This window comes from Alligator mississippiensis, chromosome 4 (genome assembly GCF_030867095.1).
Source record: "Alligator mississippiensis isolate rAllMis1 chromosome 4, rAllMis1, whole genome shotgun sequence".
NCBI classification, from domain to species: domain Eukaryota; kingdom Metazoa; phylum Chordata; order Crocodylia; family Alligatoridae; genus Alligator; species Alligator mississippiensis.
This window is the reverse complement of record NC_081827.1, coordinates 179,965,801-179,990,343: the sequence shown is the minus strand read 5'-3', so window position 1 is coordinate 179,990,343 and position 24,543 is coordinate 179,965,801. Positions and strand designations below refer to the sequence as shown.

The 24,543-nt window shown below is 43.6% G+C and overlaps 1 protein-coding gene and 1 long non-coding RNA gene across 4 annotated transcripts in view; one reads left to right on the top strand and one right to left on the bottom strand.

The window, feature by feature from the left end:
- The window catches only part of SPAG16 (sperm associated antigen 16), a 988,711-nt gene that overhangs the window by 472,151 nt on the left and 492,017 nt on the right, over positions 1–24,543 (bottom strand). The window lies entirely within an intron of this gene.
- Positions 1–24,543, top strand: part of LOC109284308 (uncharacterized) — an 86,231-nt gene that overhangs the window by 47,755 nt on the left and 13,933 nt on the right. Inside the window, exon 2 of the long non-coding RNA XR_002091717.1 lies at positions 6,938–7,001. This is a non-coding gene — a long non-coding RNA (uncharacterized LOC109284308). The remainder of the gene's footprint in view (positions 1–6,937; positions 7,002–24,543) is intronic.

Sequence of the window (24,543 nt, the reverse complement as noted above, 5' to 3'; positions counted from 1 at the left end):
ATACTGGGTGGAGCATGGTAATGACCACACTACAGCAGACTCAATTAATTAATTGAGTCTGCTCTGATGCATTGTAATTACAGAGCATTGGAGCAGCTTCTGCGCTCGTGTATAGGTACCCAAATACATTAGAGTGGTTACCCTAGAAGAAAGAGTAAAAAATGAACAAAATATGTAACAACCATTTATTCCAACTCCTGCACTAACCGATTCAACAGCAACTATAAACTAGAGGTAGAGCAACAAAGCACATTTTGAATCCAGAGACAAGTACATATCCAAACAATCTGAGAGAAGAGAAATTGAGACACAAACACATTTTCTATTCTGAGGCCTGAAATATGAGGGAAGGTGAGAAGAACGCTTTCTCAGATATTGAAAAAAAATGGCTGAAGGTTGCTCATGGGAAAGTAATGAGGTAAAACTATGTATCAGTCAAGGTAAAGAGAGAGATTATATCATGCTATACAGTAACACACAGAAGCGATCCAGCTGAAATTAGATATGGTTTGACAGATACCACAGAGTTTCATCTCTTTCCATTTGACAACGCGCATACAGCTGGTCATACAAATGAAGTGTTGTGTTATTTACGCATTCACATTTATATATGCATTAAACTGAAATTTTTTTAAATATCCTTCACTAAAATGTGTGGCAAGACTTTATATAACACACCAGCAATATGGACAACCCACCGGCTAAATAATTGTTATTTTTAATTGTTATAGAGGAAAGAGATGAACTATACAGTGTGCCTTGTATGTTCCTTTCACACTATTTTGAATCAAGGGATATCATTAAATTTGAAATATTTGTATATTGAAATAACTTTTCAAAACCCAGGCAAAATGCAGAATTTAAGATGAACATTTCACATGGTCTTTTGGTACTGAGTCATTTTTCACCCTTTTCTACCTTTATGTACCCTCACCTGTGGGTATGCAACACAAAAGGAGGCCCTCTGAAGAAATTTCTGTTTAAAAAATGGCTACATGCCAAACCAAACCATTGAAAGTTACTCATCACCACCCTAGCCCATACCAAGTATGCTTGCTCCTTCCTTTCTAATATAGTATGCATGAGATGGACAGAAAAAGGGAGAACATTATGTATCAGTGCTGCAAACAATACAGATAGAAGCCAGAAGCCACGTCCTTTGTTGTCTTAAAGCAAAGGTAGTAAAATAATGCTTTGGGAAAAAAAGCTAACCAATCTTCCCCTTTTCTTGTCCTCCTCCCCACCCTCACTTGTTTTTTTTTTCTTCCAATTGAATTATCTTTCCTTGTTCCCCCTTTCTTGAATCATATTTTTCTCTGCTCCGTCTCCCTGGTCCATTCTCTATGTTCTGCATACATAATCAGTCAGTTATTACTCTTCTCCAAATCCCCTCACCCCAACTTCCCTGCATCAGCCCATTTTCAGAGATGCAAGTGATGATTTTCTCCTACAAGGAATGATCTTTCTGCAAGGTCAGTGTGTATATATTAATTCCTCTGGGCCACTCAAATGAGCATTTGGCATCTTCTTGCATTGCTTATTGATATGGTAATGTTTAACAGAAGGAAATGCAGAGAATTCCTGATGGACAAATTTGCTGTATTGGTTAAGGGGAATCAATATGCTTGCACAGAACTTTCTGGGATAGCATTCTAGCACGCTAAAGCTAAAGAAGATGGCTGCCCCACTCCTGTGTCATGCAGAAGAACTATGGCCTTGGAATACATTGCTGAGATGTCTTGCAGAACAAGAACACTGATATACCATGCTAAATCTGGTACACCTGCGAGATATATCAGAAAGCATCTTCACATTTCATGCAAATTAAAACTTGTATATTCTGGCCAGTGTTCAGGGAATTCTAACATCTGTTGGGCTGTTGGGTCTGAAGGCAGGGATGGGGAGGGTGAAGAGGGGGGTGGAGGTCAAGGGGCTACAAATAGCCCAATTTGGGGGTGGGAATAGCACAGTCCTGGAGTTGGGATGACTGGCTGGTCTTTCTGACCGCTAGGGCTGCACTGAAAATGTATACAGGTGTTTGGGGGATTGGGTTAATCGTTTCTTAATGTAAGAAAGTGTACCTTCTGAGGTGCACTAACTTAGATCAGACCCACCATTTTTTGGCCAAATTAACCCCCTGAGCATCTGCATGATTGGGCATTTAGATTAACCTAACCCTGGTAGGTCAATTCAAATGTAACACCAGTACATATCCTGAAAACTTCTGGAACTATTTCAGAAATGTAAAGTGGGTATAGGATAGTTGACTTACAGTGCCTTTTAGTTTGAGGTAATATATTGAATAAATACATAAACAACAGAAAGAAATGATTCCATGAAAGCTTATTTCAGAGATTAATATTCAAAATGTTCTCTCTTTTAAGTCGATGAGAAGCAAGTATCATTTGAATGTGTATTCCTGGAAATCAACACCTGTAAACAAAAATATGTTTAACTATCTGCCAAGCGTCTAAGGTAGAAGAAAGGAAGAACACCACATTCTTGTGTAAATCTTACTGAGTAGAATTAAGGCACAAGGACAGTCCAAATGATGAACCATGTGAAAAAATACAATAAGATTGCTAAAAAAGTCTTTGGCACCAATAAAGAAAAAAAATCAGGGTAGTGAAAATGTTAGTGTTTATGGATGTTAGGTAATGGATGGGTAGCAGTCCAAGGTGCAGTATATTAGGATTGGAAAGACCTAGAGAGAGGAGCAGGGAAGCAGCAGAAGGAAAACTTTAAAAATTTCATTAATGGCTGAGGAGGTGGGGAAACAGTATCTGACAAGACCTAGTGTCACTGATCAACAATCAAAAGTCAACATTGTATTAATAGTTCTACAGTAACTTCTAATAAAATACCTAGATATAAAAGAGTGTGGCAGGTGGCGCCTCCTGGGGCCGAACTCTGTGGCCCGCCCGCCTGTCACCGTGACAGCAGGCCTACTCAGGGCCGAGGTCTTCATGGCCCGCCCACCTGTCTCTGGGCAACTGCCCGCTCATCTCGCCCGCCACGCCTTTGATGATAATGAGTTCAATTAGGGTGTTAATTAAGCGGGAGGCTGCCCTTCGACTGCCCCGATGCCCAGGGGCGCTCTGCGGCTCCAACCTCCCCTAATACCGCAGCCCAAGCCTCGCAGATGGCATCATGGTGTTCAACATCTCACCGGCCCCACACTGGGCCCCAGAATCTTCCACGCGACCCCACTATGGTCTTCCCTACTCAGGCGGCCACTCCGCCGTCATCTGGGCTACCTCACCCACCCGAAGCCTTGTTCCCCTCTCGGGTGTGGTTCCCCCGGAACCTTTGGCTACCTGGCCCTGGCCCACCTCAAGGCCAGTTGGGACCCCAGGCCCCCGGCTCTTGGGCGTCCCTCGCGGTGGGCCCCCGGCCCTTTTGACCCTCACTGGTCCTGGCCCCAGCATGGGCCAGTCAAGGGGACTCTCCCCTTCGGGCTGGGTCTCTCTAGCCACTCACTAACACTGGGCCTCACTGTGCCACTACTCCCTTCCTCCTAGGAGCAACCGCAGCACCTCGCCCACATCACTCCCATTCTCGGGGTCCGCCCTCTCTGGGCCCCTCACACACATGGGCCCTCTCGGCCCTCCTCCCACGGGCACTCTCGGCCCTCCTCCAACTCAGGGGTCACCCACCCGGTGGTGGTGGGAGCTAGGGGTTAAGGCGCCCTGACCCGCCTTTCACCGGGGTGATCACTGGCCTGGCATTTCCTGGGGGCTCCCGCACCACTGAGAGCCCCACCAGACCACCCACTCCTGGCAGGGTGCAGTTTCAGGTCATGCCCAGGACCAGGAGCCTCCTACCATCCCTTTGCAGCTCCCCCTTACCTCCGGGTATCCACAACAGCTCTAAGGCCAGGCAATGTTGCTGCCTGCCTACTGCAGCCAAACTGCCTGTTTTATACAGGCCCCAAAATGGCTGCCCTAATTAGGCACCTGGAGGCTGCCGCCACAATGCTCCGCCACAAGAGCATTAATTCATGATGTATTACCAAATTTCAGGTTCAGATTTATGTTTCCAACCACCAAGGTACTGCATCCAGTACTCCGTCCAGTTTTGGGCACCACACTTTTGAGGGATGTAGAGAATCTTGAGAGGGTTCAGAGGAGGGCCACACATATGATCAGGGGCCTGCAGACAAGACCCTATGAGGAGAGACTGAGGGACTTAGATCTCTTCAGTCTTCACAAGAGAAGGCTGAGAGGTGATCTTGTGGCTGCCTATAAATTCATCAGGGGAGGGAAGCAGGGAATAGGAGATGCTCTATTTACTAGGAGTAACTAGGAACAGTGGCCCAGTAACATTTTAGGGCACAGTACATTTACTAGGGCACCCCCGGGAGTAACTAGGAATAATGGCCACAAATTGATGGAGAGCAGATTTAGGCTGGACATTAGAAAGAACTTCACAGTAAGTGTTGCCAGAATCTGGAAAGGGCTTTCAAGGGAGGTGGTACTCTCCCCTACCTTGGGGGTGTAGAAGAGGAGACTGGACAAACACCTAGCTGGGGTTGTCTGACCCCAGTGCTCTTTCCTGCCCAGGACAGGGGGTCAGATTTGATGACCTATTGATGTCCCTTCCGACCCTAACATCTATGAAGATATGCATTAATGGACTAATGAATCATATTTTCAAATGACCTGTATGTTGTTATAATATGGTTATGCATTTTTATACATTTAAAAATTATATTTAACAGTTTTTTCTATTGTAACATTTTGCAGTAAGAATAGATTCTGATATATAGTTAAAATAAGTTAGTGAAACATTAGTATTCTAAAACCTTATTATATACTTTATGTTCTTTTCAAATTGATTTTAAAGTTCCTTGTTTCTTTTTTGTAATACAAATGGTATAGCTAGGAACAGAGTTATTTTGATTTGTGCTTCTAGGTATTTTTCCATTTGAAAGTCTGTAGACAAAATGTTGCCAATATTAACAGTCATATTTACGAAAAAGGGATTAAAATTTTAAACTGTATCAATATTACAGGTTCCAACAGCATTTAAAATTGATAGAGAAGGGAGTCTCCTGCAAACTGGTTAAGCCTTTGAAAAATAAGGATTTTTCTTTTCAATATTGAGACATTTCCTATGATCTCCTTTTCCCTGGTGCTATGTTATATAGCAGGGCCCCTAAGGACCAGTATGGCTCTCATAACTGGAGCAGTGCATTCAAGCTACAACTTGAACTGATATTTTACAGATAGTATGCTTTTCATTTGATTGATTCTAAAATGGTAAGATAAACTTTTGGTGAGATTCTGTGCTATATCTCTACAAGGCCACAGCATGGCTCAAAATATTCACTCCACTGTCCTCAGGGCATTTTGTATACAGGAGTTTGCCAAGAGGTCTTTGGGAAATTGCCCTACAGCTGCCTACTGCCATGCCTATATCAGCACAAACCTCTTTCAAAATGAACCAAAATTTCAGAGCTTCTTTATGTTGCTCAGTGTTTTTATATAAGGCTTCATATGTGAACATACAGCATTCTTAAAGTACAGCCCATCCATGATGAGGACAGAACTAGCCATAGGCAATGCTTGGGGAGAGTACAAGGGGGTATGTGCTCCACCTGAGATTGGCTGCCGCTGAAGCTGCTACCAGCTTCTGTGCGCGGTTGTGGCTAGCACCCTCCATCCCCTGGCTACCGACGCATCCAGCGGCATCTGTGGGTGGTTCCCTCTCGCCACTCGCTGACATGGTGCCCCCCTCCCCGCACATCGCAAGAGGCACCAGTCGTTCATGCAACTAGCTGTTCAGATAGGTGATACAAAGCCACTCCATCTTAGTTGAGAAATAAAGAAATTTTAGCCAGGATACTGGGGCAAACCTTACAGCTAATGATATCCTATTTACATACCCTAATTTCTACCTGATCTCTGCTATTGCCACTTCGTTTACATATTAACTAAAAAATAATCCTTTCAATCAAGCCAGATAAATGAAAAAGTTAAAAAATAGATTGATGAGCAGTTATCTACTACCTGAAAATATAGGTAGCAGATTAACTGTGCATTAGCTACTGCACAGTAGGGCATGTATAGATGCTGGCTGGGAGCAATTTGGGGGTCCACTGCTGCCTAGCTAAGCCCCATGTGGTTAGAGCTATGCTGTCTGCAGGGCAGCTATCTCCCCACCAAGTGGAGATGGGAACATCCTGAGAGGTGGCAGCCAGGACTGCTGCATCCCAGCCAGGTGGGGAATGGGTCTGATGGCAGAAAGAGGCATCCCTGCCTGGCAGGGACAGCCATATGGGGATTGGGAGGGTCCCAATCCCCACGTGGTCAGGAGAAACATCCAGGGATGATTCTGATCCCCATATAAATGTCCCCTCTAGGCAGGAACTCCTCTCTCCACCATGTGGGAGGATCGGGACTCTCCTAATCCCCATGTGGCTGCCAGGTAACATCCCCATAGGGACATCTCTCCCAGCCATGTGGGAATTGAGTCCAATCCCCAGGTGACTGGGACACAGCAGTCCACCAGCCCCCCCGCCCCTTGCCAGCCCTGGGCCTGGAGCTCCTGCTGGCTGTTACAATGGAGCAGAGCAAAGCAGGGGGGCAGGAATATCCTGGGTCTCATCTGTCCTGGTTGGGAGAAAATTTGCTCATAAAGTGGGGAACTTGTAGACCCTTTCCTTTTTTAATGCGCAGTAACTTTACTGTGTATTAATAGCATGTGTAGATGTACCCACATACAGCATAAAACTCTTCATATATAAGGATAATACTGGATCAAATGAGTTCTTATCAAGGACTTATCATTTTATTGTAAACTAAACACAACTACACTGAATACAGACAAAGTTATTCTGGTATAAAATTAGTGCCTGTGAGATCAGAATAAATCCCTATTAATTCACAAGATCACTGTGTACCGAAAACAGAGTTTTCATTACTTCCCTTTACAGATATAGAATCACCAAAAAATGGAGGGAAGAACCTCAGGGAGTCAAGTCCAGCACCCTGCTGAAGGTAAGATCTTCCCTGTCTAAGCCACCCCTCACAAGTCTAACCTATATTTAAATTCCAAGAATAGACACTTCACAACTTCTTAGTTTAAGTGCTTAACCACATCATTAGAAAGTTCTCCCTCAGATCTAAATCTCCCTTGTTGCAATTTAAGGCCATTATTTCATGCCCTGCCTCCTGTAAATAGAGATAATTGTCTACAGACACCTTTTTTGTAGCAACTCCTTCTATATTTGAAGACTGTTATCAAATGCCTCCTTCAGTCTTCTCTTCTCCAGACTAAATACTCCCAATTCTTTCTTTTATTCTTTCCTTGTAAATCATGCTCTGTAGTCCAACACATACTTCTGGTATATGGGAAAGAAGACATTGACAAAAATGTCTGAAGTGTTACATAAATTGTGATCTGTATTTATCTTAGTACATTTTACGGGAAACAAAAGGACAAGAATTCTCAGCATGTTTTAAAAAATGTTATAGTCAGCCAGGTTAAAATTAGTTCTTCTTGTTTCCCTTTTTTGACTTTTAAACATCTTGTTGGATATAATTAGCAGCTGGTTAATAACAGTAGTTTAAAAAGATGACAACATGTGAACTTTAAAAACTGCTTAAATAGATAGCAACTGCAATAGCTTTATCACAAATAGCACTGCACTGAATTGTCTTGAGGAAGAGTATTCCACCTCTGGATCAATAGCTCAAGCCCATATCAGACACTAAATTTTGCATGTCCATAGGAGCATGGTTGTGTGGTATGTGATGCTGCAAACATGTTTGCAGTGCCACATACCGTACAGTCCAGTGTTCTCCATGCTTCAAGGGTGTACTGCCCAAGAGTGCACTGTGCCAGGTTTTTTTCCCATGGGATTTTTGGATATCCAGGGGTAAAAAAAAAAACATGGAAAAAAAAAACTTGGCACAGCACAAGCTCGGGCAGTGCATGCTGCTGAAAAGTGAAGCCAGGCTACCTGGAGCTGTGCTGCAGTTGGTGGCCAGGCTCTGCACAGCAGAATTGCCAGCGCGGCAGCCCCAGGAGGCCCCCAGAAACCCAGGTAAGGCTGCTGGGGCCAGCACAGTGCTGGCTCCAGCCTCCCCTAACCCAGCTGGGGCAACTTGCCGCGCACCAAAGTGCATGTGATACAGGCGTTCCCCAGGGACAAGCAGCTGCGGCACAAGGTACACTGCTGCTACTTGTCCCTGGGGAACCAAACACCCACACACATCTGGATGCACCCCCTGTGACCAACTCGAGTCACACGTACATACCAGGAGGTAGATTTTGTCCCAGGCTAACAGTAACTGAACCCAGTATTATATCATGACTGATGACTTTTTATGAGATAAACTGAATGTTGTTCCCAGTCATCATAGAAGAGATCACTGAAACGGGCAAAGCTATTGGCAGTTTCAGAAGGGCTAACTGCCTTTTCATCTCAAAGACAGTCCCTCCAGAACAGAAGTGAATTTGATATAAGTGTATGAGGACATTTCCACTTTCACTACCTATACTGCACCTGTCCCATGATTAGAGAACTTCAGCTTCTAGTGCTCTTAATCAAGCACCTTTCACAAGCACATTTGAAGTAACTTACTGATAAAAGCATATTTATTATATCGAACATGCCAAGAATTAAAAAGGGAGATGGGTGTGATCCTCTCCACTTGACACACAGAGAATTAGAAAAAGGGAGATTCAATTGGCACATCTACATATTCATTAATGTACTATAATTACAGCATGTTAAATTTAGTACCTGTAATATCATGTATTAACTTAATGTGCCATAATTGGCCATACTGCGCATTAGCACAGATGAAAGCTTTTTAAGTGCCAATGTACATTAGACTAAATCTACTGCGCCTTAGCATGGTTTTTGCCAGCTGTGCTAATGCACCGTAGAATTATTCTTCTGCGCATTAAGTGTCTTGTGTAGATGCACCCAACAGGACTGAATCTGGGGTATCTTTATATGTATTTTTCTACTATTATTCAACAATAACCAGTAGGGCCATCTCTTAAGAGACAGGTTATTTAGGCTGTATGTCCCTGCCTGCAAAGACTGTGGATGCTACTGACAGTCCTTTTTGTAATGTGTTAATCATGAAAATGTTAAATCTATCAAGAACATCAGGGGTTAAGTTTTATAGGCCAAAACTGAATGTTATGCTCATGCTTTGGTCTTTCCTGTCTTTAAGGGTGGGTAGGAAAAGTATATGCAACTCCGCCCAAAACACAATGCTCTTCTTTCATATGAAATATAGTTATAATGGTTGTAGCTTCCCCCAGCTTCTGGCCTGAACTACTGCAGGCTGCATTTCCAAAATCAAAAGTGAATGTCTGCTCACTTGCTCAGACTAACCTGCAAAGATTGAATCGATTCAGAATTGGGCTTCCTGACTGTCTGTACTTAGCCATAAAAGCTAAAAACCTTCTCTAACTGTCCCCAACCTGCACAGCTGTGACTTGCTGGTGAGCAGGGCCCTGACTAGGAGCTACAGTTGTGAGTTGCCACTACAGGGACCATGAGCCACAACAGGTTGCTTTCCCTGCTTTAGGTGAGGCTGTATGGGAGATGGGTTGCAGGGGGAAGGAATATGAAGCTGGCAGGTGGAGAGTTAATGGGATGGGTGGGTAATGCAATGGGCAATGGAAAGGAAATGGGCATGGGGAACAGGTGGTGAAATGAAGGAAGTTAGCTACTGAAAAATAATAATAAAAAAATTAAAAAGAAATAGAGAGGAAGTAAAGTAAAGAAGGTCTTATATGTTAATATATTGGGATGGGGATGGGGACAGGAATGGGAATTGGGGATTGGGATGTGGGGGATTCTAATTGTGCTTCCCAGGATGGTTGGGAGCTGGGAGCAGTGAGGGAAGCCCCTTTTGTGGGAGCTACTACCCCTGCCCTGAGAGGGAAGACCGAGCTCATGGGGACCCAATCTGTCCTCCTACCTTGCTCCCCCCCACTGTAGACCCCACTCCCAGAATCATCTGTGCCCTAGACCTGGCTAGCCGGCATGTGCTCTTCAGGCTACTTGCATGGGGTTGCACCTCTGGGGGTAGGAGAGGGCGTTGTCTTGGGGCCAGAACCACCTCATGCACAGTAGGATTTAGGGGGTGGAAAGTATGTCCACATAGAACAGGAAGGTGGGGGAAGGGACACTTCATCCTGGGATGATGGAGGACTGCAACTTGGGTGACTCATCTGAGGCAGGTGGCCATACATTAATGGAACACAAAGTGGGTAACACAGATCAGAGATAAACCTGCCCTTGCATGGTGTAAACTGCCTAACAGGTGCTTTAAACAAATATCAGGGGCTGATACGTGAACAATCCAGGGGTTAACAGCTCTAGGATCTGCCTAAAATTAATGTGTTACAAGGGCCTAAAGGGTCTTAGTGGCTGCTACTGTGAAACTGCCAATCAAGCTCTGGATGTTTTAGTTTTTCTATTTGTAACATGGGATAATACTGCTTTTCTAAACCTTTTTGAGATCATAAGGTAATAAGAACTAGGTAAAGTATTAACAGTACTGTACTTTTCCCTAACATTAATTACTGAAGAATAGATTACCATTTATCATCTTTGGGAACAAATGAGGAAGTTAAGATAGCTGTATGCTTCAAAGTTGTTGTTTGGAAATATTCAGAAACTAGCAATATTATTGCCCTAAATTTACTGCTGAAACACTTATTTCAAATTAACTTAGTAACTAAACAACTCATCAGAAAATTTTTCCCTGTATGTCCACAGGTGCAAGAGAGGTAATCTCCAAGTTAAATCTGGGAAGGAGATTTATGAACGCTTTACACATTCTGACTCCTAAAGAGCTAATGAAGGGGGAAGGGGAGGAAACTTTCAAGCCGTTAATGAAGCTCTTTCTGGAGAGGGGAGTAGTTATGAGAATATTAAAGAAAGAAAGGGCAGAGAAATCAAGGGCCAAATCCATCCTAGTGCCAACAATGGATTTATACCTGCATAATTACAGCCAGGAGACTCAAGTATTTATAATGCGGTTTATCCATTCAAAAAGGATTTTTGAATGTAATCTCTCCCCCACAATACTGGCAGAATTTCAGTTTTGCTTAAAGCCAACTTTGTTATAGAATAGCTCATCCTAGCACTTAAGTATTCAGCAATGGAATTATGGTTTGTTGCATATTACAGAATAACAGAAGAATGCAATCTGATTACTGGGAGACTCTGCTGAATCAATTTAAAAATTTTACACATGAAGAGTTGGGGTTTAATTAACTAGAATATGCCTCTATTTCAATACTGCTAATAAAAAAATATTAACAATATTAACTGGATATTAATGCAGAAGGCCAGAAAAAATAAACTATTATTTACTCATGCTAAACTAATCAGGATGTAGAGATGTGCATATGCTATTTAATTGGCTGGTAACAGGTAAACATTTTCACTGAACTCAGAGGTATGGAATTGGGTAGAACTTATTTACATATGCAATATTATCTCTTGAGATTGTTCTCAACCTCAATACTGTTCTTCACCAAAGACCTACAGTAAATTGTGCTTGTCTCAAGATTATCTTCAACCTATTATAAAATAGGATTACTCTCTTTTGTATAGAAATCACAAATTTTTTTTTAATTTTCAGATGCTTTCAGTGATATTTCCCTAGTTACAATTTTCCAAAGGTGATTGGATTTTGTATGCTTTAGTTTTTAGGCATCCATCTTGAAACAACTCACAGAAGCCTTGAAGCACCTCAAAGTACTAGTTCTCTAAATATCAGACCCAACTTAATTTGCAGTCTGTTCTGAAAAGACATCAATATTTTTTTTTTTTATATTAATACCAACAGAAGAGAGAAAAGAGTAGACAGAACAAAGAATATCATTACTAGGCCTATGCAAAGCAGCTAGTATTCACTTTGGATTTGGCAGATTCCGGGGACAGTGATTTGATTCGGTGATTCGAATCACTGTTCTGAATCAATTTAGCCAAACCTGATTTTGAGATTCGGCTACTGCCAAATCTCTGAATCTCCAAATCATACAGGTCCTATCCCCCATCTGCGCTCCCATCCCTGGCAATGGCTGCCCTGCCCGCCTCAGCTCCCGACACGTTGAAAAAAAAAAGCCCCAACTCACCGGGTGCTGCTGGGCGGGGGGGAAGGGGGCAATCCCTGCTGCGCCCCACTGTCCAGAGCTGTGTGGGAGGCTCTGCATGAGCCCCCTAATGCCCCCCCACAGTCCCAGCCCCCACCCCATGGCTGCCCTACCCACCCCAGTTCTGGCCCTTGAAGGAACCCCCTCCCCCAGATTCACTAGTTCCTGCCTAGCGGGGGAAAATCCCTGCTGCCCCATGCCATATGGGGGGCTCTTCCACAAGCACCCCAAAGCCCCAAGGCCACTGCAGAAGCTGGCGAGTCCTGGGACTAGTGTTTTTTTTATGGGGGGGTTCTTAAACAGCCAGAGCTGGGGCGGACAGAGCAGCCATGGGGGGCTGGGACAGTGGGGGGAGGTCAGGGGGCTTGTGCAGAGTCCCTCATGCAGTGAGGGGCAGTGGGGAGCAGCAGGAATCGCCCCCCTGCCCAGCAGCACCTGGTGAGTAGGGGCTTTTTTCTAAAGCACCAGAAGCTCAGGCAGGCAAGGCAGCCATGGGGAGGCTGGGGGAGTGGGTGCGGGTCGGGGGGGCTCGAGGAGCAGGCAAGGGATAGGGCCTAGCAGGGGTCCCACCATGGTCCCCTCCTGCCTCCTCCAAACCCCACTCCCCTGCACCCTACTTACCAGCTCCAAGTCCGGCTCCAGCTCCCTGCTGCAGTGGGTGGGGATTGCCCAAACCATCGAAGCTCTCCGAATCTTTTCCAAAGATTCAGAGAACTTTGAATCGATTCAGAACTTTTTATTGGTCCCCTGATTCAATTCGGATTTGGAGATTCAGCCACTGAATTGGGCTGAATCTCCTCCCAGTCGAACAAGCACCCGAAGCTTCTCACACCCCTAATCATTACCCTTTACTCTGATATCTGTGCACATTTCAAGGAAGATTATAAGTAGGAGTATCAAGGTGTTAGCATATAGTAGTTTCATAGTTGGTAGGGTCAGAAGGGACCTGAGCAGATCATCAAGTCCGACTCCCTGCCATGGCAGGAAAGAATGCTGGGGTCAAACGACCCCAGGAAAGTGTTCATCTAGCCTCCTCTTAAAGACCCCCAGGGTAGGGGCCAGCATCACTTCTCTTAGAAGTTGGTTCCAGATCCTAGCCACCCTGACTGTGAAGTAGCGCCTCCTGATGTCTAGCTTGAATCTACCCTCTCCCAGCTTGTGACCGTTATTTCTAGTCACTCCTGGTAGCGCTCATGGGAACAGGGACTCCCCCAGTGCCTGCTGGTCCCACCTGACTAGTTTGTAAATGGCCACTAGATCCCCCCTCAGCCTTCTCTTGTGGAAGCTGAACAGGTTCAGGTCCCTTAGCCTCTCCTCATATGGCCTGTCCTGCAGCCCCCTGATCATGCGAGTGGCCCTCCTCTGGACCCTCTCCATGTTGTCCACATCCCTCCTGAAGTGCAGCGCCCAGAACTGGATGAAGTACTCCAGCTGTGGCCTGACCAGTGTCGCATAGAGAATATTCAGAAACTTAATATTTGCATTAAGTTTCTGAACCTGCCCATTGTGACTGGATAGTTTTCCAAAGATGCAACACCGAATGAACTACATGGGGGGAGTGACAGGGAGACCCTATGGTGGGGGCAGTGTATAGAAAAGAGCATGTGATGTGGTGGAATGGTACAGTGGGGAGAACCCACACTGGGGTGGTGCATTGGGGGAGACTGTGTGGTGGAGGTGGGTGGTACATGGGGGAACATGCAGCCTGCTCCCCCACCACAACTCTCCAACCTTCCCACCACCCCCACCTTACCTTCCGTTCCTACTCCCCCACCTTACCTTCTGTTCCTATTCTGGCCCTTTTGGCCCTTACCCGGCCAGGTTCAAACTGCCATGACTGCTTCTGCCTTGATGGGGCCAGGGTTGCCAATGCTCACAGCCCTGGGGACACAGCTGGAGCCACCACAAAATGTCAGTGGTGGGAGGCTGCAGGCAGTGGAGAGAGTATGAGATGGTAGGGGCAGGTGATGATGGGGAATATGTGGTTGGGGTGGAGGCAAGTGGCAGAGAGGGTAAGCATGAGCAGGGAGTAGCAGGGTGCAGGCACAGGCTTGGGCAGGGCCAGGGGCTGGGGATGCAGGTGTAGGGGCAAGGTGATCTCCTGTCACTGCTCTCCCTATTACAGTGATGGATGGGAGAAATTTAAGATAACTCTCCAGTAATTAGATACTATATATGGTAAATTATAACAAAATGTATACCTTTCCATGTGTAGAATCTAATTATTGGGGCGTTATCTTAAATTTGATGTTATCTTAGATTCAGGTAAATAAAATAATATCCCATCTTCACCCTGCCCATGGATTTTTGATAAATACAAAGGGGACATCCAGGTACTATCATTATCAGTGTTATCACTGATAATGGTACTATCATTATCAGTGTTATGAAAATTGTTATAGATGCTCCTAATTTTAACGAACAAAATACTTATCTAAGCCATCCTTAAGCATAGGGAGAACTTTTTTTTATGAAAACAAGGTAAATACTCAGGTGGAATATATATAAATAACATATAACATATATTAATACTCAGCTAATAAATACAGGTGTTTCATTTTCCCTAGTACAACGAACTGCAGAATCTGTAAAACAATTAGAATTACATATACAAAGAAAAGGCACTTCTACTTTAACAGTAGCTATGAGAGAATATTACAGTATTGCAGGGCACATCTACACATGCAGTAAATGTGACTGAATAAACTGCAGAGCAATTTGCGCTGCAGTGAACTGCTCTCGGGCACATCTACACATGCACCTGGGATAGCAGCAAATTGAGCTGGGGAGAAGCATTTAAGGCCAGGACTGTTTCTGCCCTGCTCTGCCCAACCTGCAGCAGCCAGAGGGAGCTTCAGGCTCCAGTTGCAGCTATCCAGGTCCTAGCCCTGGGCTGAGAGCATATGGGTCAGCCCTGGGCAGTGGGTAGCTGCATTAGGTGGCAGAGGAGCTGGCTGAGCCATGAGGCTCCTGCAGCTGCTGAGTAATATTTTCTTAATTCACCCTGGTTGGGGACTTTGCAGGCCAGTGTGAGGGTGTGAACCCCTTCCTAATCATGGCATCTTGCTGGGGCCTGGCCACACCCCCACCTTAGCTCACCACTGAGGATTCACTCTAGCCACCCCCTTCTTCTAGCCTGAGCCACTGCAGGCATGTGCCTGAATTTCCTGACGCAAAAGTGAATGTCTATCCACTTGGAACTTGATTCAATCTCTACAGGCTAGATTAACCTGCAGAGACTGAATCAATTCCGGCTTGGGCTTTTTGAGTGTTTGTCCTTAGCCTCAAAGAGGTTGGGACTAAACATGTAAAGTGAAAGAACAGTGTAGGATGAATGTATAGCAAGCACAAATAATTAAGCAAGAAGAAACCACCCCTTGTTTAAGGAAATTATGTTGGGAAAGGGGAATGTGAAAAAATGCTTTGTCTTTTAAAGAATATTGTGTGCCAAAGAATAGATTTTATTTTTTTTCTGGAAGGTAGAACAGTGCTTCCAGCCCTAAACAAAGCCTGCAGCAATATTACCAGCTTACTTTAAACTATCATCTCAACCAGCATTTTAACATTAATATATTAGGGGAAACAGGTAAACAAGAGAATGTATATTACGAACAATATGAGCTAAGTCAAGCTGTAGTTTGCACTGCTGTAGAGAATCTAAGATCCCCAGAGAATCAAAATTTGCACTCTTGCGAAAAGAAGTTGCATTGTTTGGAAACACCCATAATTAACATTCTGTTCAAATCACCTAGGACAGTCAAGATGTTTAGATTCCAAACAAGGCTTTTTTAAGAGTCTCATAGGTAACTATCAGTTTTTCACATGCATTTCAATGTAGGTATTCCCAGTATTGAGTTTTCAGAGCCTCACCCCACCCCACCCCACCCCCAAACACACAAACTGTTTAAGGTTGAGGAATATAAATAAGTCAAATTCTAATAAACTCTTCTAGGGAAATGACTGTACTTTACTATATATATACTTATACAGCAACTAGCACAACATAGCTGTGGCCCAGCTAAGACCTCAAGACACCACCCCAACATAAATATTAAATAACAATAACATTTTATAATAATTTCTTACTGGAGGTGAGCTACTTATTCCATCTGCTATGTGATGGATGCTGAAATTATAATGAAATTTAGCTTTGCATTTTTGCCTTAACTTGCCCTCTTTATTTAAAAAGCAAAGGCAGGCTAGGTAATCCCTTCCAGTAATAACATAATAATTATCACATTTGGAAGTTCTATACTCATTTGCACTCTCAGTGACTTTTCCCTGAACAAAAGCCAAAGTCAGTCTTCCTAGTTACAAATTGTTTCTTAGCTGCAGTTCTGCTTTCTGTCATCGGTATCTTTTTTTCTCTCCAAAATTTAGTGTTACAATACAATTTATTTACAATTACAATACTATTTTCCAAATATCACAATCCCAGATAATTTGCTATAATACATGTGCAGGAGTTTCCTCCAGGGGGCAGTTTGCCTGATACTACTTCTGCCTTTCCTGGTCTCTGAGAGTGAACCTCTGAAGCTGATTTAGGCATAGCTTCCAGAGATGGGGAATGGGGCTGGGGGAGGACTGGCTCCTTCCCACTCTAAGAACCTAATTCTCCATAATCCTGATTCAAGGAGCTAGCATCCCAGTCCATTCCTGAGAAAGGGAGTTTACCTCTTGTTGGGATGAATAAGTTCAACCTGAAGTTCCAAGCAACAAATAGACAATTCAACTTCAATAAAACATTTATTGGGCAAAGGCCACTCAGCCAGAGATTCTCTGCCCCCCTCCAAAGGATTAAGGAATTCCTCTGTACCCAATCTAGCCCACACAACCCAGAGCATGCAAATAGATTGCTGGTCTGCCCTAATTCCAAGCTCCAAAGCTGCTCTGCTGGACTCTCTGCTGACTGTCTCCTTCAGATAACATCCTACTTGTCCACAATCCCTTGTCCGTTGTTATGCATATCTTTCGCTTTCTCCAGAATCTCTCTCTATGATGGATGTGTCTTCTGTCATGCAGGCCATAAACTCTGGCTTCCCTGGCTCTCTAACCCTTTCCTCCCACCCCATACATTAGCTAGGCACACACCCTTATTACAAAATGAGCACAGTTAACACAAAAATATTACAAAAAAACCTCACAGTCCAACACATTTTTCTGTGTGCTGTTATCTAATTCCCAATGTATTGTAAACAGATAGGAAAGTTAACCTAACTCAGACAGACAAAATTAGGAAAGCAGTCTGGAAATTAGCTGCTTGGAAAGTAGCAGCTTGGAAAGTCCATTCCTTCCTTTTATCATACAGGATAAAGGACAGTAAAAAATAATATTGGACTATGGCAAAACTGGTCAACATTAAATGAAATAATTATTTTCATACTTGCTGGAGTTAGTGTGCTCTTGCATCTTGTATAATGAGCTGTGATACTGTAATAATGTTGCTCCAGCATGGAGCTATCTGAGATTTTCCTACGGTTTTCACTTTGAAATCACATGCAAAAGTTGAGTCTTTCTTTGGCTGGATTATAAAAAACGAATATTATACTATACCATTAGATGGTATTATTGCTATTTTCATGTTGATTAAGGAATATACAGTGAACAGGGAGAAGCAAACAGGACAGTTTGCAAGCAGTTACCTAGTCAGTTTGCAGGTCAGTTTGCCATCCCTCTGTTTGAAGAGGAGCCTGAAAAAGTAATAATTCTTTTTTTATGTGTAATTAGGACTGACTAACCTACATACTTTTATTTTAGTAGCTAAAACTGAGCAGCTAGACCAAGACTTAAGTCCCTTGTTTAACTACAGTCCAGAGAGAGGAGGAGTTATCTAGGGAGTTTGCTTGGAAACTCTCTCACATTCCTTCACTGTAAGTTTGCTGAGAGAAAAGAGGCTGCAGGGGAAAGGGAACATTTCAGATCAAGGAACAGTAAACAGGGAAGGTCTGCTTGGAAAGAGAGGCAAGAAGTGAGAGGCAGTGGATTATAAGACCCAGAAACATGGTTGGAGGACACTGCAATCACAGAGACACTGCTACTTCCAGCTCTTCCTCTGCTTCCACCTTTCCAGGCAGGACCACACACCAGTGAGGCTTCCACCCAGGTCCTGGTTTGGTGTTGTGCAGACTGTGGCTTGCAGATTACTTCCAGTGTCATCCAGGTTGGGGAGTGCCTGCAATGTGAGTGGCACCTTCCAGTGGTGTCCCTCAGGGAGAAGGCAAGTGAGCTACAGGAGGAGGTAGCAAGGCTCTGAAGCATTGTCCACCATTAGGACTTTATCAATTCCATGCTGGAAGAAACCTCTAGGACTGTGGAGGAAGGACTGCCAGAGGTGGTGCTAGAAAAGGAAGAGGGCATGGGCTCTGAGGAAGGTGGAAGCTGGAAGCTTGTATCTTTTGGCAGCAAGAAGTCATCATCCCCATGTGCAGTGGTTTGTCTGGAGAACAGATACGAAGCACTAGCAATAAAGAAGGAGAAGCGCATTCCATGGGTGGAAGAGGCCAGGCCAGGAATCCCCAAGCTGGGGAGGATCAAGACCACTGACACAACAAGGAAGTGACAGGTGGTGCTGGTTAGGGACACCTTTCTGTGGGGGATGGAGGGATCCATCTGCCAGCCTGACCTGTTGTCCTGGGAGGTCTCCTGCTTACCTGGAGCCCAGATCTGAGATGTCATGGAAGGACTACTGAGACTCATCCCACCCTCTGACTACTACCCCATGTTGCTCATCCATGTGGGCACCAATGATACTGCCAGGGGTGACCCTGAGCAGATCAAGAATGACTACAGGGATTTGGGTGCAAAGGTGAAGGGTGACAGGAGCACAGGTGGTGTTCTCAATCCTTCTGGCCAAGGGGAAGGGCCCTGGAAGGAGTGGACACATCCTGCAGATCAATGCATGGCTGCACAGGTGGTGCCATGCTGTTTTTACCTCTGTCTTCACAGGCAAAGTCAGCTCCCAGACTACTGCACCTGGCAGCACAGCTTGGGGAGGAGGTGAGCAGTGCAGCCCTCAGTGGTTAAAGAACAGGTTAGGGACTATTTAGAAAAGCTGGACATGTACAGGTCCATTGGGGGCATATGCTATCCATCCAAGGGTGCTAAGGGAGTTGGTTGATGTGATTACCACTGGCCATTATCTCTGAAAACTCATGATGATTAGGGATGACTGGAAAAAGGCAAATACAGTGCCCATATTTAAGAAAGGGATGAAGGAGAATCCAGGGAACTACAGTAGAGTCAGCCTCACCTCAGTTGCCAGAAAAATCAATGAGCAGTTCCTCAAAGAATCCATTTCTAAGCACTTGGAAAAGAATGTGATTAGGAACAGTCAGCATGGATTCACCAAGGGCATGTCATGCATGACCAACCTGATTGCCTTCCATGATGAGATAACTGGCTCTGTGGATACAGGGAAAGCAGTGGACACTAATATACCTTGACTTTAGCAAAGCTTTTGATACCGTCTCCCACAGCATTCTGACAAGCAAGCTGAGGAAGCTTGGGTTGGATGAATGGACTGTAAGGTAGACAGAAAGTTGACTGAATTTGTCAGGCTCAATGGGTAGTAATCAATGCCTCAATGTCTAGTTGGCAACTGGTAGCAAATGGAGTGCTCCAGGGGTTGGTCCTGGGGCTGGTTTTGTTCAATATCTTCATTAATGATCTGGAAGATAGGATGAAGTGCACACCCAGCAAGTTTAACACCAAGCTGGGGGGTGTAGTAGATACACTGGAGGGTAGGGCTAGGACTCATAGTGACCTAGACAATTTGGAGAATTGGACCAAAAGAAATCTCATGAGGTTCAACAAGGACATGAGCAAAGTCCTGCACTTAGGACAGAAAAACTCCGTGTACTGCTACAGCCTGGGGACTGACTGGCTAAACAGCAGCTGTGCAGAAAAGGACCTGGGAATTACAGTGGACAATAAAATAGATATGGGTGAGCAGTGTGCCCTTGTTGCCAAGAAAGCTAGCAGCATACCAGGCTGCATTAGTAGAAGCATTGCCAGCAGATCGAGGGAAGTAATTATTCCGCTCTATTCTAGGCTGGTCAGGCCACATCTGGAGTACTGTGTCCTGTTTTGGGCCCTCCACTATAGAAAGGATGTGGACAAGTTGGAGGGAGTCTAGCAGAGGGCAGTGGAAATGGTTTGGGGCTGAGGCACATGACTTATGTGGAGAAGCTGAGGAAATTCTGTTTATTTAGTTTGGAGAAGAGAAGACTAAGAGGGGACTTGATAGCAGCCTTTAACTACCTGAAGAGAGGTTCACAAGAGGATGGAGCTACACTGTTTTTAGTGGTGACAGATGACAGAACAAGAAGCAATGGTCTCAAGTTGTAGCAAGAGGGGTTTAGGCTGGATATTAGGAAAAACTTTCTCACTAGGAGGGTGGTGAAGCATTGGGACAGGCTACCCAGAGAGGCGGTAGAATCTCCATCCTTTGAGATTTTTAAGGCCAAGCTCAATAAAGTCCTGGCTGGAATGATCTAGTTGGGGATGGTCCTGCTGTGAACAGGGGGCTGAAGTAGATGACCTCCTGAGGTCCCTTCCAACACAAATTTTCTATGATTCTATTAATGTCTTGGCATACAAACTGCCACACAGCAAAACGAACTTGCTTGAAGCCGTTTAATGAAGGTTCTTGTTGAGAATGGAGAATATAGGTTTCATGGAAGCCAGTAAAAATATTAATGTCATGGACTGGGGCATGGGTGCTCTGAGCAATAGAAAGTCTAGAACAGGAACAGGACCTTAGGGTAAAGCTAGTCAGAAGCACTGTTGCTCAAAGTCTGGAGAAGATGCTTTGAGCAGATACTTGTCATTCCTCAACCATTTTACAGATGACTGTAAAGAAAATACCAGGTCAAAAGGTACTAGGTTGTATGATGACCGTGGTCTAGCCTGGTTACATTATGCTGGGAGCATGTGTATAAATATTTGCTGGCTCGCTGACCCATCACCATTATTTCTCACGCATAGTAGCTCAGATCAATAAAGGTCTGCACTTGTTTTCAATATTTCTATTATTCTTTGAAAGCAACTTCTAAAAAGAGTATCTATCTTGTCTTGGTTTTGCCCTCATTTTTTTCTTTCCTCCTTTAAGCCAGAAATGTATTAAATTTCTCTTTGTATAAAAAGGCATCTACACACTACTTGGCAGGGAATTTTCCCCAACAGACAGACTGGAATGGCACTAACCAGAAGGCTACTCATTTAAAGCATTTGACCCCTCTTAGCACTGCAAGAAGCCCATTATTTTCCTGGTGTGTCACACTATTTCATTTGAAGGGAATACCATTATTGCCGATGCCTGAAAATCCTAATCACTGTAGTTTCCCTTAGTTTCTCTCCATGTCCCCCATTTATTTTATTTTGGGGGGGGGGGAGGGGGAATCCTAGTATTCACATCAAGAAGCATCTAGGATAGAAAATCCTTGCACATGAATTTCTTTACTCTTCTTAGATGCATGGCATTTCAGCTTTTTCAGGAAATATCAAGAAACGAGCTGTTACTCTCTGGTTCTTTCAAAGGTACAGCACGAATAAGGCCATCATATACTCTCAATGAGACAAAAAGATCTCAGTGAAAAAGCTCTTTAGCAGAGTCTAAAGAAAACCTTTTATGTGATGACCTCCTCTCCTATCCTTTTAGAATCTCAGATTGGAGCAGCAGCCATGGTTTCTTTTCCAGGTCAACAACCTTTTTGATTAAGTATTAAATGGACCTTCTCATCTCTTTGAGAATACTGGATTTCTTCAAGGTTTATTCCTCTAAATTACCATTTGTGTTTCTCCCTTTTGCAAGCTGCAGTTTTATGTCTCCATTTTCTGAACTCACAACTACTACAGGTGCTTTAATTCCTTTAATCTTATTGTTAGTCACAACAGTCTATACTAGGACCTCTTCTAAAACTTCAGGCGATGTCAAGTATTTGATGAAATTGGCAAATCATAAGGCAAGAGATTATGATTAGCTTCAAAGTCATGTCTTTGATAGAATCTTTTGTTTCAATACAAAAATGCATCTTTTCTTTTGTCTTTGGGGATTCATTTGCATTCTTATTTTACTAAAACTAGCAATCACAGTAAGGTTTGCATAAATTATAAAATTACATTTTAAAAGCAGAAAGATATATAGCAGAAAAATAGAACATTAGCTCAGATAGGACATTCAAATTAAAGAATGCATAAGAAGGGAAAGGAAAACAATATTCAAATATGAGAAGAATGCATTTGAAAGGAAAAAACAAAAAAGGAGAAAAATAATAATGCTGAGGAAAAATAGTTTTTCTTCTTATCTTTCTCTATTACAAACATCACATTTCTTATCTTTCTCTATTACAAATATCACATTCATTCCTTTGGCTTGAAAACATGCATTTAGAAATGTCACTATATATTAAGAGATGATTTCACTACCTATATGTGATAGGTATCACTACTAGTAGTGTAACTAGGCATAGGAGAAAGGGGTACCCACCCTGGGTGCCATGTTAGGAGGACACTGGAATTGTCCCTAGCCCTTCAGATTTCATGCCTGGGCAGCACTGCCATGCCAGGAACTCCAAAAGAGTTTGCAGCTGCTGCTGCTTTAAGAGCAACAGCTGGAGAGGGCATACTCCTCAGCCCACAACCCCTGGACCTTGTTCTCAGAACCCACATGCCCCTGACCCCTACTCTAAGCCACAGTGATGGGCACCAAAATGAACCTACAATATGTCAACCTTTTTATGGGTGACCTGGAAAAAGAATTCCTCAAGAACTGCACCAAACACATACTATACCTAAGATATATAGATGACATCTTCTTCATTTGGACGGAAAACTTACAGTCTCTGATTGATTTCTATCACAAATTCAGTAATCATCACCTCTACATTAGACTATCTCTTGAATACCCCAGCACCAACATTTCCTTTTTAGACACTATGATCAATATTCAAAATGGTAAAATACAAACCACCACATACAAGAACCCCATGGAACAACATACATATCTTCATAGAACCAGCAATCACCCTAAACACAGCAAGAAAGCCATATTATACAGCCAAGTCCTCTTGATACCATCGAATTTGCACTGAGGAGAATACCCACGATTGTTACCTCATGAATCTCAAAACAACTTTCGCCCTTCAGAGAGATAGGTTGAACTTTTGAAAGAGCCACCTGGATACCACATGAAGAATTGCTGCAATATAAACAGGAAATACCCATGAATCAAGCACCAATAGTTATGACATAACATCCTTCCCTGGAACCTATATGGAAAATCCGCAAACAATTGCAACCTATACTAGAAAGTGACCCATTTATTAAAGAGATCTTTCCAGAACCACCCATCCTAGCCTTCAAAGAAGCACCAAACCTCGCCAACCTTATCACCAGAAGCAAACTTCTTATGGCTCAAAGCACACCAAATGGATTCAGACCATGCCAGAATGAGAAATGTAAAACCTGCCAACATATCTCCACTGGTCCCACAATTACTACACCCCATAACAGAATCATCACCATTCCTGGAGCTTACAGCTGCACCTCCAGAAATGTAATATATCTCATCCAGTGCACCAAATGCCCTGATGGAAAATATGTAGGAGAAACCAAACAACAATTGCAAAGCAGAATGAAGGCACACTGAAAATCTATCAGACAAAAGGATACAATTACCTGTGGGTACACACTTCTCACAAGACAACCACTCTCTCTCTAATCTCCCTGTTCTAATCCTCAAAAGGAATTTATGGAACACCTTTCATAGACAAGCCTATGAACTTCACTTCATAAATCTACAGGATACAAAGCCCAGTGGACTAAATATAGACAGTGGATTTGTGGCACATTATAACCTGCCTGACATCTGATAACCCCAGGTAACCTGTCTGCATTTTAACAGCTACATGCTATCAGCAGGTCAACATTTACCCCTTCCCCTCCCCACATCTTCCTGTCTCACACCTATTGTCTTCCATTCCCTCTGATCCTCACTGCCATGCATTTGCATTTTCACAGACCTGCATTTTACATTTTGGCTTCTGTTCCATCCAGCACATAAAACTCCAGCAGACTTTCCCTATGCCTGAAGAAAGGGCTTATACCCAAAAGTTTGCAAAGAACATTTTTTTCCAACTATTTAGTTGGTCTAATAAAAGATTTACCCAAAGAACCTGATCTGCCTATGCCCTTAGACCAACACGGCTACAACCAACAACCCTGAAGCATATCCATAAACATATTCACCTGGATATTGGCTTTTTATTTTAAATACAGAGTGGTACTCCTACCACTGTTAGGTGCAAACTGTAAAGAGCACTAATATAGTTTCTTTGCATTTGAATCATCAGCTATCTGATATGGCTGGCATGGATATGGTTGTGATAGTACAGGAAAAGTCATTTA